General features: G+C 42.1%; 1 protein-coding gene across 1 annotated transcript in view; it reads right to left on the bottom strand.

Moving 5' to 3' along the window:
* PGR (progesterone receptor) overlaps positions 1-13,552 on the bottom strand; it is a 99,653-nt gene that overhangs the window by 43,545 nt on the left and 42,556 nt on the right. The gene's annotated exons all lie outside the window — the stretch shown is intronic.

The raw sequence follows: 13,552 nt of genomic DNA on the forward strand, positions 1-13,552 counted from the left end.
TGGGAATGGATGCATCACATCTCAAAATTGCCAAGTTTGAAAAACACTAGTTCAGTTGTTCACATCAGAGAATATCTAAATCAGTATTTTTTCAAATCTGGCAATTCTGAGATACATTATTGGCTGAGAAATCCTGGGAGTCCAGAAGCGACGCAGCTGCTTGAGAATATTCCTCTCAAATTATACATACCCACCCATTCATGTTTCAAATCTCTTCCAGCTCTTTCAATCCAGATGCTGCGCAGCCAAATAAAATATTAAAACCACCACTCTTGAGTTGGGTTTTCAAACCCAGACAAGGCAAGGCAACATCAGGTCAACAAATCTGGCAGTTTCCATTGGACTCACGGAAGTTCTGGACCATTTTCAACCCATTACGATATTGCAAAAGAAGAATTGCGATTCATTCTACAATTCTCAGGAACAAAGAAAAATATTCATTCTGCATCAAATCTCAGTGATCTAAAATCTTTCTGTCTGGGAAATTCTGGGAGTCGAAGTTCACACATTAAGTTGTCAAGGTTGAGAAACACTGATCTAAAGATCTATCTCTGCATTTGAAGAAACTAGCTCAGTTCACTTGGGAGTATTATTAGGACTCTTGAAGACAATGGTACACTCTTTAGATTGAGGAAATATTTGCCTGCACTGCCCCTGATCACACAATTGGGCCAATGCAATTGTGACTTGTAAATAGACTTCAGAAATGGAAATATATGAGCATAGTATTTCCATTGGTGAGGATTTTTGCTTTGCTTTGCTTCACTTCTCACCTTCCGATTCCTGCAATAACTCCATGCTGGCCTATGGAAAAATGCCAAATAGTGGAATTCTTTGCATGCTAGGTGTGGCATGTGCATTTTAGTGGTATGAGTCAGCAGCAGAAGAAAAAAGATGGAAAAGGGAGAATAAGCTCAGGATAGCTTTGGTGCAGCTTGGCCAACTCTAGTAGACAGGTGTTGGGGTTTCCTCTGAGTTACAGTTTGAGCTGTAAAGAATTACAGAATTTCAGAGGCGGGACCTTGGAGGTGTTCTGGTCCAACCCTCTCAAGCAAGAGATTCTATCTATATCTTTCTGGACAAATGGCTGTCCAATCACTTCTTAAACAGCTCCAGTGTCCAATCACTTCTTAAAGACCCACAACTTCTGGAGACAAGCCATTCCACTGGTTAATTGCTCTCATCATCAGGAAGTTTCTGAGTTCTAGGCTGGATCTCTCTTTGTTAAGCTTTTGTACTTCTTGTCCTGCTGTTAGGTGTTTTGGAGAATGGGCTGACCCCCTTTTCTCTGTGACAGCCCCTCAAATATTGGAAGACTGCTATCATGTCACCCCTGGTCCGTCTTTTCATTAAACGAGACATACGCAGTTCCTTCAACTGTTCATTGTATGTTTTGGTCTCCAGTCGCCTTAATCATCTTTGTTGCTCTTCTCTACTCTTTCTAGGATCTCAACAGCTTTTCTGGTGGGGGAAAGTTGAAAGACCCAAAGACACATGAGCTGGTGGTTAGAATGCACTGCTGCAGGCTAAGTCTGCTCACAGTCTTGAGTTCGATTCCAACATTGAGACTGACTCAATGTCCCATCTTTCCAAGGACGTTAAAATGAGGATCCAGATTGTTGGGGGCAATATGTTGTCTCTGTGAACTGCTCTAAAGCAGTAAGAAGTGGTATGTAAGTCTAAAGTGCTATTGCTATTGCTAGCTGGTGGTGTAAGACATTATTGGAAGAAATAGCCTTCTGGGTTCAGTTCCAAGTGGGGAGAAAGGCAATGGAAACATGGTGGCTGCTTGGAAAGATGGTTTTAATGGTGGACGCAGGGGTGAAATGCTTCCGGTTCAGACTGGATCACCCAATCTGGTAGCGATGGTGGCGGGTGGTTCGGAGAACTGGTAGCAAAAATCTCTCCCACTTGCCCATGCCCAGATGAGCCGCGTGATCATCAGAGGGGTTTTTTTTATCTTTAAAAACATTTTTTCTTTGGCTGAAAAAATGCTTTTAAAAGTAAAAAAAAAGCCTCTGACGATCAGGCAACTCAGCTGGGATCGTCAGAACCCTTTAAAAGCATTTTTACAGCCGAAGAGGTTGTAGAAAAAATGCTTTTAAAAGGCTCCTCTGGTGATCCCAGCTGAGTTACCCGAACACCAGAGGCTTTTGAAAGCATTGTTTTACAACCTCTTCCGCCAAAGAGGTTGTAGAAAAAATTATTTTAAAAATAAAAAAAAAAGTTGGCCACACCCACCCAGTCACATTACCCACCCCCCACCAAGCCACACCCACAGAACTGATAGTAACAAATTCTACATTTCACATTTCACCCTTGGGTGGACAGGATCACATGCCTTGAAGATCTTGGGTGAAGGAAAAAACGGGAAGAGATGCTGAGAGTGTTTCGGTTTTATGCCCTCTCTGGGCTTTTAAATTTGAGCTTGTATTCTGATTGGTTGTCAGGCTCCCATGGGGCCATGCAGGGGCAACTCTGTAGGCTGTCCTGAGTCCCAAGCTTGGTTGACTCTTGCTGGGTGATGTAATGAATGGGCTTTGAGATTTTTAATATGGCTCTGCTTGAAGGAGGGAGATCTTCGTTACATAGAATAGACTGGCCCAGGCCTTAATGGCCCATTGACAAAGGTGGTGGTGGGGGCTGAGTTTCTGCCTCCCTTTTAGGGGAAATAGTCTGCCCTTTTAATATTTCCTAAAATATCTCATTTTCCTAGGAGAGGAGGTGGGTGCTAACTTCCTACAACATCAAGGCAGAATGTTGTGACAGTGGGAATAAGTAACGGCCATTTCCTGAATGAAAGAAGAGGGGCAAAGAGATGGCTGGAAGCTTCCCTGGAAGCAAAGAAGCAAAGACTTCAACATGCTTCGCCCCAACCCCAGTTCAGTCAGGGACAGAGGGAGGGGCCGCTTGCAGAGAGATGTCTGCAGCTCTTGAGGAAACCCCAATCAGGACACACCTACATAAATCAGCCAATTTTCTCCTTATCAGTGAGGGGGGAAAGGATGGAATTGGTACCTAAGCAACAGAAATGGGAGTTACTAGCAAACAGCTCTGGGCAAGAGGCAGAAAAGGTCAGAGTCTTTCCAGAAACAGGAGGGAGAAAAAGACTTTGCCCAGGAAATGCGGACTTACTGCAGTACGGTATATAAATTTGTTTCCACACACACCCCTCCAATTTCTCTAAATACATAACATTATGACCTTATGATAACAGTTTGCCGGGATTATGCAGGAGGGACCTAAGTAAGGATGTGGTAGCTCAGTGGCTAAGATGCTGAGCTTGTCGATCGAAAGGTCGGCAGTTCAGCGGTTCGAATCCCTAGTGTTGCGTAATGGGGTGAGCTCCGGTGACTTGTCCCAGTGTCTGCCAACCTAACAGTTTGAAAGCACGTAAAAAATGCAAGTAGAAAAAAACAGGGACCACCTTTGGTGGGAAGATAACAGCGTTCCGTGTGCCTTTGGCGTTGAGTCATGCCGGCCACATGACCACAGAGACATCTTCGGACAGTGCTGGCTCTTCGGCTTTGAAACAGAGATGAGCACCACCCCCTAGAGTCAGGAACGACTAGCATATATGTGCGAGGGAAACCTTTACTTTTACCTATGCAGGAATGGGGAATTGCTGTGAGAATAATTGGCAAGGGTGTTGATGCCTTCTCGAATATGTTCTAACAACCAATCTCCTGGTCCTCTTTTCCCACTCAAAATAACTCTAATCATTCTTGGAGAAACAAATGCAGAAATACATCATCAGAGAAGAGAGGGAACACCAACCTGCTGAGGTCCAATAGAAACAGAGGAGCAGCTCAAGACACATTCTCATTGGCCATTGTGAATGACAGCAGCGATGACAGATTGGCTGGCAGTTCTCTGCTCAATTACAGGCAGAAAGGTTGGATTGAACTGACCGAAGGTTTTCTCTGAATTATAGACTCCCAAATACACAGAACCCACCAATTTCATATTGTTTTGATAAGCAAATAAATGTCAAGGTACTTAAAAAAAAAGCTTGATCAATCCTATATGTGTTTGAAACTGACTTGAGAAAGACTGAAAGGCTGGTCATCTAAACATATTATTATACGATGTATACATTTTTTTACACATACATTTAGTACATAAGCAATTATCTAATCCCCTTTATCGTTTTTGCAGGTAATTCAAATATAATTTAGAAGAAGGATGACTAAACTAGGGATGATTGATATGCTGCAGGTCAAAAACAGGAGGCGATTGAAATTTGATCCTTGTTATGATTTCATGGAAAAGGATTATCACTGGCAACTTCTCTTCATTCTCGCTCTCTTTTGCTGTCTGGAGGATGTGGTGGGATTACAATTGTCTGCATTCCCCGAAAGTATGCCAAAACTTTAATCCATGCTGGCTTGACCTTCTGAGAATTACAGCATGAATGCATTTGGAAAGTGTCAGGTTAGGAAAAGGGACACAAAGCTTCAGTAGAAGCACTTGAGGAATAAAATAGGAATGAAGATCACAGCTTTGCTGCTGCTTTGAGGAAGGGAGGAAGGAAAAGGGAGGAAGGGAAGGAGGGAAAGAAAGGAGGAAGGAAAGGAAAGGAGAGAGGGAGGGAAGGAAGGAAGGAAGGAAGGAAGGAAGGAAGGAAGGAAGGAAGGAAGGAAGGAAAAAGATGGAAGGGAGGGAGGGAAAGAAGGAAGGAAGGAGAGAAAGAAACAAACAGAAAAAGAGAGAAAGAAGACAGAAAGAAGAGAGAAAGGAAGGAAGGAAGGGAATAAGGAAAAGGAAGGGAGGGAAGGAAGAAGTTCAAAGTGCATTTTACCTGAAAGGGCGTTTTACCTTTGCAGCTGATTAGCATGGCAGAGCAGATTGCTGCACCTCAGCTGTTTTAATTCCCTAGCACTAATGCGGAAAGTGATTTTTTGATGAACTGCACCCTTCTCACAGTGCAAAGGACACAATCACCAAACCAGTTGTTAAATTGGAAGGATCCCACCAATGATGTGAGTATGGGGATGCTGCCACGTGTGTGAAGTGTGTGTGAATATAAGTCACTTTTTTCATAAGTCACTTTTTTCAGTGCTGTTGTAACTTCGAAGGTCACTAAATAAACTCTTGTAAGTCGAGGACTACCTGTATTTATCTACTCGCATTTGCATGCTTTTGAACTGCTAGGCTGGAGCAAGTAACGGGAGCTTACCCCATTGCACGACGGTTGAGTCTCAAACCTGGGCTGCCAAGTTCAGCATTTTTGACCGCTGAGCCATCACCCACCCCGAAGCATAAATACCAGGCTCAAATTATCCTATTTCAGATGTGAAAAATGGAAGGAAAAAGGAGAAGACAACTAGAAGCAAGATGAATGGGCTCAGTTTCAGTGGTAATGAGTGCACCGTTGGAAGACCTGAAAGACCAGATTAGGGACAGATAATCATGGAGAAAATTTTATCTATGTGGTTGCTAGGAGTCAAAAATGACTTGTTGGCACATAATCAATTGTGGGATGTTCATGGATCATAGATCCATGTTACCAGTTTAAATGTATACATAGACTATAATTTATTTGGTTAGAACTAGAAACCAATTTCAATTCTTATGTAATATAGCAATAGCACTTAGACTTATATACCGCTTCATAGTGCTTTACAGCCTTCTCTAAGCAATTAACAGAGTCAGCCCATTGCCCCCAACAATGGGTCCTCATTTTACCGACCTCGGAAGGATGGAAGGTTGAGTCAACCGTGAGCCTGGTGAGATTCGATCTGCCAAATTGCTGGCAGCCGATGATCAGGAGAAGTTGCCTGCGGTACTGCACTCTAACCACTGCGCCACCACGGCTCATATGTATTTCCTGTTTCTGCTTTCTAAAATCTGGAATATGGAAAAGTGATAAATTGCTTTCACATCCCACTTCCTGAGAAATGTATTAAATAACTTATTTGAACTATTGATATTTTAAACATATTAATCTTTCCCCCATTTTGTTCACAATTGCTGTAATTTTCTTTAATAACGATTTACGCTTACAGCCGGTTTCTTGCATTATTAGCTCATATTTTAACTCTATTGAACAGACTTTTAACAACTCCTCTATAAAACAGGTTTTATCTCCTTGCACACACTACGATTTGTGGATGTTGTAACTGAATTGCAGTTTAAATGTACATATGTAGGGAAATACATTAATCAAGCATTTTAAATCTGGTTAGTGAAATTGCTTTTCTAACGTTATACATTCCATAGCTCGGTAATTACATTCACACTTAATTAACTTTTGAAATTAAATATTAATCTCATGGGTTAGCTGGAAATCATTTATCCCTTGGAGAAGGTATTTATATTTTTTTAATGCGTCTTCAGACCAAATTATAGACAGAAGACTGATTTTTAAAATCAACCATTTGAGATTTACTGGATTTGAAAATGATGCTACCACAAATATAATCCAACAGGCAAAGTGAAAAGGAACCAAGTGATGTGCTTGTCAGATATCACACTGTTAGCCTGTACCTGGGTGAGAATTGGCTTTCTCACCAATTCACAAATTCTGTGGATTTATAAACATGTAAACATAAAGTTTGCAGCCCTGAATCTCTCTCTCTCTCTCTCTATTTTTTCCCCTCCTTTTAATATTTGGGAGGGGATAAACAGGAAATTGGGGGGTCTTAAACTCTGCAAACATAAATATTAATCCAATTAAAATGCCTGTTTTGTCCTTTAAAATAAGGGCCCCCAACCTGTGGGCCGCCGCCCACTAGTGGGCCTTGAAGGATTTGCAACTGGGCCACGGAAACAGTTGGTGAGTGTGCGTGCACGCACGCCCATCCTCACTTGCATGAGCAGTGGGTGGGCATGTGCATGTGTGTGCCAGTGGCGTGAGCGGCAGGTGCGTGTGCACGCTGCTTGCACAAGCTTGCTGGCCACTTACACAAACCATCCCTCACTACCACCAGTCCACAAAGTCAGAAATGTTGGGAACTCTGCTTTGAAATCCCTCAAAAATCCCACAAATACAAATAAGGACCCAAAAATGTCATTCTGCCTATTTCTGACATCCTAGCCTCACTGGCTATGTGCCCTGAAATCCCCAGACTGAAAATCCTAGTAGGATCCCAAGGCTGATAAAATGTGCTAAAAGAGCATTGGGATGTGTGTGTTGTTTTCAAATCAATGTTGATTCTTGGCAACAGCCTGGACAAATCCTTGCTGTTTTCTTGGCAAGATTTTTCAGAAGAGATTTGCCATTGCTTCTGTCAGCGAATCTGGCTGAAGCCATCTTGTGCTGCCCCATAGTTGCCACGAACTCTGAGAGGAGAAAGGGAGCGGGAGTAGATAGGCTGGTGTTGTGTCTCGCTCGCTCCCCCTGCCGCAGCCGGGCCCCTCTTATCTCCTGCCAGATGCTGATAGTTCGGAAGAATGTCCTGGCATGCCTCCAGGCCCCAGCCCTGGCACCATGCCCGGACAGGCCGAGCAAGACGAAGAGCCTGACGTGCCTTCAGCCCCCAGTCCTGGCACCATGCCCAGGCAAACGGAGCAATTAAACCCCTCCCCCACAGCATGTGAGCCTGAAGAATGTGAAGCCAGTCATGAGCTAAGATTACCAACAGCTGGAGGCTGGAGAGATCCGTGCTTCCGGAGAATTGAGAGGCGACGTCAGCAAAAGGAAGGGAGGGGCAGGCCTGGATAAGTGCTGAGTCATGGAGCCACAACCCATGGCCTATATAAAGGATCTGCTTTCTGGCATTCTCTGAGTCAGGCAAAGTCTAACTTGGATTGCTGAAGTCACTTCCTGGTCTCCTGCCTGCCTTGAGAACTCTGATAGGACTTTGGCAGAACTGCAGAGGCACGCTTGATATGGACTTCCCCGACCCGGCCATCAGCGGAGGAGTGGGACACGACAGCTGGCTACTAGTCGGAACAAAAAGTTTTCTTGTGAGAACCAAGGTCATCCCAACAGATGGGCAGTTGAAGGAGGAGAGGAGTGACCAAGGAGCCTGCCAGCTACTTTCATTGGACAATGTGAACGAGGACATCTGGGGAGGGAAATATCTGCTCTTTTAATTAGGGAAAAACCATGGAAACTTTTAGTGTTGGCTTTTACTGGCTTTGCTGATATGATGTATCCAATAAGCATGTTCTTTGAGGAATCTACCTGCCTCAGAGTTCTGAATTTTGTGGATGTTACTCGGAACACTGACAGCTTCCTTCCTAAGGCTGAGAACGATTGACTCAAGGTACCCCAGCTGTCTTTCGTGCCCAAGGCCTAGTTTCTAGCCTACAGGTCATCATGCACATAGAATTTACAACTACAACTGAGTCCAAATTTCTGTTGCTAAGTGAGACAAGTATGTGGTACCTTGCTCAATAGTAGTACCTGTGAGAGGGATCTTGGAGTCCTAGTGGATAACCATTTAGATATGAGCCAGCAGTGTGCAGCAGCTGCTAAAAAAGCCAACACAGTTCTGGGCTGCATAAACAGAGGGATAGAATCAAGATCACGTGAAGTGTTAGTACCACTTTATAATGCCTTGGTAAGGCCACACTTGGAATATTGCATCCAGTTTTGGTCTCCACGATGTAAAAAAGATGTTGAGACTCTAGAAAGAGTGCAGAGAAGAGCAACAAAGATGATTAGGGGACTGGAGGCTAAAACATATGAAGAACGGTTGCAGGAACTGGGTATGTCTAGTTTAATAAAAAGAAGGACTAGGAGAGACATGATAGCTGTGTTCCAATATCTCAGGGGCTGCCACAAAGAAGAGGGAGTCGGGCTGTTCTCCAAAGCACCTGAGGGTAGAACAAGAAGCAATGGGTGGAAACTGATCAAAGAAAGAAGCAACTTAGAACTAAGGAGAAATTTCCTGACAGTTAGAACAATTAATAAGTGGAACAACTTGCCTTCAGAAGTTGTGAATGCTCCAACACTGGAAATTTTTAAGAAAATGTTGGATAACCATCTGACTGAGATGGTGTAGGGTTTCCTGCCTGGGCAGGGGGTTGGACTAGAAGGCCTCCAAGGTCCCTTTCAACTCTGTTGTTATGTTATGTTACAGTTGTTAAGTTTTGAGTTTTCTCCCATGGGCTTGTTTTTTGCCCGTTTTTTGGCTGCTTTGGGCCTGTTTTTCAGCCAGTTTTCAGCCCACTTTTGGGCTTGTTTTTGAGCCCGGTTTCAGCCGGCAGAGTGCTGCAGGAAGCCATGGAAGGTGAAAACGAGGTGCAGGGGGCCGCACGCAGCCTGTTTTAGCTGCCAGAGGCACCGCTGGCCGGTCCTTTGATATTTCCAGACTAGCGCCGTGAGCCGTATTTAAGCATCCCACAGGATGTAGGATGTAGAGTATTAACTAGTACACCAAACTAGCTACACCGTATAGCTACACCATGACGCACCATTTAGCAGCTTAATAATTACAAGAGGCAGAGAAATAACATTCCAACATTCTGTAAAAAAAAGCATAACTGGTTTGCATGAAATATATATTGATTTCTTTAAACTGTAGTTGAAACAAACTGTATCTTAGTATTGTAACCAAACCAGGCCAATGTAAATATTGATTTAATGTAAATAAAAATGAATTTAATTGGTTGTACACAGACATAATTCTATCAATCTAATAAACTAAAGCTTAGCAGGGCACGAATGAGAAAGGTGCTTTATTTTCACCTTTATCCGATATCCCTGTTAGGTTTCAATATGTAGGTTGGTGGAAATGTTTTTCTTCTTTTATACGGCACATTTGATGCATGGCACCTTTGTGAGCAAGATGGTCTTTTCTCATTTATTTTTCAAAACAATAACAATAGCATTTAGACCAGTGGTGAAATGTAAAATTTGTTACTACTGGTTCTGTGGGCATGGATTGAGGGTGGGGGGTAATGTGACTGGGTGGGCGTGACCAACTTTTTTTTTATTTTTAAAAGCATATTTTCTACAACCTCTTCGGCCGAAATTTTTTTTAAAAATGCTTTTAAAATCATCAGAGCCTTTTTTTTTACTTTTAAAAGCATTTTTTTGGCTGAAGAAAAATGCTTTTAAAAGTAAAAAAAAAAACCTCTGATGATCACACGGCTCAGCTGGGCGGGGGGGGGGACCAGGGATTTTTGCTACCAGTTCTGCGAACCACCCGCCGCCATCGCTACCAGATCGGGTGATCCGGTCCGAACCAGGAGCATTTCACGCCTGATTTAGACTTATATACAGGTAGTCCTTGAGTTACGAATTTAATGAAGCTTGCCAATTACATTTGCAACCTGAGGATTCGTTGGAGTGAATCATGCATAATGAACATGAAAATTCCTTGCTTTCGCCCACACATTCGCTAAGAGAATGCACAGGTCGTTAAGTGCACATGAGATATCCAGGGTGGGGAAGGCCATGGGGCGACCTAGTGATGGAACAGGCCACCTGCTTAAGACCACTCAAGGCTTCCCCTGATCCGCAGAGATACTTCATGCTCCCCATAATTGCTCCCTCTCCCATCGTGCTGCGCTGGGTCACTTATCTCGACAAGATCTAGCAGTCTTTCTCCTCCCCAGCCTCTCTGCCATGCAAGATCACGGCCCCCAGAAGCTTCCTGTCTCTGTGCAAAATGTTTACAAGCTGATGGGACACTTTGAGGTAGCGCAATTTTGCTTCTGGGGGCCGTGATCTCGTGCGACTTCAGGCACCCATCTGCTTTTACAGAGAATGGTGGCCTGATGTCGCGTGAGATCACAGCCCCCAGAACATTTCATTCTCAGCATGTGAAAAGCATTTGCACGTTGATCGGATACTGAAGTGAAATTGTCCCACTCTCAAAGAAACTGTGGCAGAGAGGAGACAGATCTTCACAAGGTAAGTGAGTCCAAGGCAGCAGGATGGGAGGGGGGAAGCAATTGTGGGGAGCCAGGGGAAGGAATAGGCAGGGTGAATGTCACAGTTTCTCTGCAGTTGTTCGTAAGGATGAATGACTGACACGATGCTACAACATTCATAATTTCAGGAATGTGTCATAAATACATAAATAATTGCGTAACTTTGAACGGTCACTAAGTAAACTGTTGTAACTCAAGGATTACCTGTACTGCTTCATACGATTTATAGAGTCTCTCTAAACAATTTATAGAATCAGTGTATTGTCCCCAACAATCTGGGTCCTCATTTTACCCACCTCGGAAGGATGGAAGGCTGAGTCAACCTTGAGCTAGTCACGATCGAACTGCTGGCAGTGGGCAGAGTTAGCCTGCAATACTGCATTCTAACCACTGCACCACCATGGCTTCTTGATGTGAGTAGATATGAGTTTTATCAGTTTTCGTTCATAGTTCTTTAAAAATCAGATACTGTTCAGCATGAAGATATAGTTATATTTCATGTGAATTCCATCAATAGCAGATCAATCAATAGCTTTGGGATGTTAATAACATCTATAGGACATCTAGTCATATTTTTTCCTCTGTAATCTACCTCTTCTGTCTAGGATAGTATTCACTGATTTAATCATTTATTTTCTAAACCACTTTCTTCTGGAGACTAATTCCCTGTTTCCCCTAAAATAAGACATCCCCTGATAATAAGCCCAATCGGGCTTTTGCGTGCATGCACTAAAATAAGCCCCTCATCTGAATATAAGCCCTCCCAAAAATATTTAAATCCATGCACAGCCGGTCCCTGCCATTTCCTCTGGTTTCCTTCATGCGCCCCAAAATAATAAGACCTCCCCAAAAATAAGGCCAAGCGCTTATTTCGGGGTCCCAAAAAATATAAGACAGGGTCTTATTTTCGGGGAAACATGGTGATATGGGGAAAAAGTAAGATTCTCTTTTATATGCTATTTTAAAACAGAATTTTACTCATAACTGAGATCAACTCAGTTGATAATATTAACTACTAAAAGAAATATTTACAAATCTAAAAACTTGGCAGGAATACACAGTTAAATAGTTAAAAAAAAATCAGACAAATACCTGAATCAAATACAATAAAATCGATAAAATTGGGTGCTGTTATTCAATCCTATAAATGTTTATTAAAACTTGTCTTTACTTTTCAATGTTCAAATGATTTAAGCCTGATATCCTTGCAGCATGTTGATTATGTTAGTTGTTAATAAAAAGGACAATGTTACTGCTATTCATAGCATCCAATAGTAGATATAAGAACATACCCCACCCAGACCTTACAATCCACACCTTACAATCTAAAATTCAAACCATAATTAAATGAAGAATAAACGAGGATCAATCAGTATAAACAAAGTAAGAATTTGCAGTTACTTCATTTGGGTGTGCTTAGCTTATTGATCAAAATTAATAGAAGATAATATGGAACACCTTACATAAATTTATTTTGAGGAACATTAAACTTGGTGATTGGAGTTTTGGCTTGACTGTTACATTTTATGTATGGCTGTTCCATGATGTTGTATTGATTGCTGCTAATGGTGGAGATATTGATTATAAATATTATATGGAAGCTTTTGTTGTCCCTTTTTAAAGCCAAAAGCATTTACATTTATTAAAGACGACCAATAATAAGGAAGTTCATCTAATTGAGATTAAGTGGATAAATGTGAAAGATTAAGAACAAATGAACTCATGTTATTATTTAAACGCATTACATTATTAAACTGTACTTTTGTAATCATCTCTGCCTTATTTTTTAAAAATATTAATATCGCCAAGAAAATGTTTTAGGATTGTTATTGTTATTTTGACAAAATAATTTTAATTTTGGAAGAACAACAATCCTCTGGAGTCCGCACATCACTCTCTGATGACCCTGGCCCCACCTCTGCCTTTGACGCAGAGCCCTCCCCAGCCTCCAGGACTGGCCCATTTTCTTCCTCAGCCTCATCGCTGTCTGACTCCATTGCCAGCTCTGCAAGCTGCTGGCGGACCACAACTTCACATGATCTTGATTCTATCCCTCTGTTTATGCTGCCTAGAACTATGTTGGCTTTTCTGGCAACTGCTGCACACTGAGGGCTCATATCTAAATGGTTGTCCACTAGGACTCCAAGATCCCTTTCACAGTTACTACTATTGAGCAAGGTACCACATATACTGTACCTGTGCATTTTGTTTTTATTGTCTAAATGCAGAACCTTACTTTTTTCACCATTGAATTTCATTTTGTTACAGAGTGCCCAAGTAAATTGATGACTACCTGTATCCCACAAGATTCAAGTGAATCACAAGAACTAAGAGTTAGAGACAATAGAATGGGTCATCCAGCAAGACCTAAAGGGTTCTAGCCCAAGTATTCTGATCCTGTTAAGTGGTGCCTTCAGTCCAAGAGGTATTTGTGAGGATCTTGTTCCATGAATCAAAAGTTTCCAAGTGCCAAGGACAAACACTTTTTGATAAGACACTGTTGAACTCTGATGAAAAACCTAATTAAGAAGGTATAGAACTTCTTACTAAATTTAAAAATGGAGGATGAACAAGTAAAAGACACAGTGGTACAATGGGGAAAAAAACTTTGGCTATAACATAGAACTAAAGAGACGGCAAAATCTATGAGAAAGGAACTGCAGATTAACAATGGCAATTTCTTAGAAAGAAAATTTATATAAAATGCTTTATAGATTGCATT

The sequence above is a fragment of the Ahaetulla prasina genome, chromosome 5 (genome assembly GCF_028640845.1).
Source record: "Ahaetulla prasina isolate Xishuangbanna chromosome 5, ASM2864084v1, whole genome shotgun sequence".
Classification (NCBI taxonomy): domain Eukaryota; kingdom Metazoa; phylum Chordata; class Lepidosauria; order Squamata; family Colubridae; genus Ahaetulla; species Ahaetulla prasina.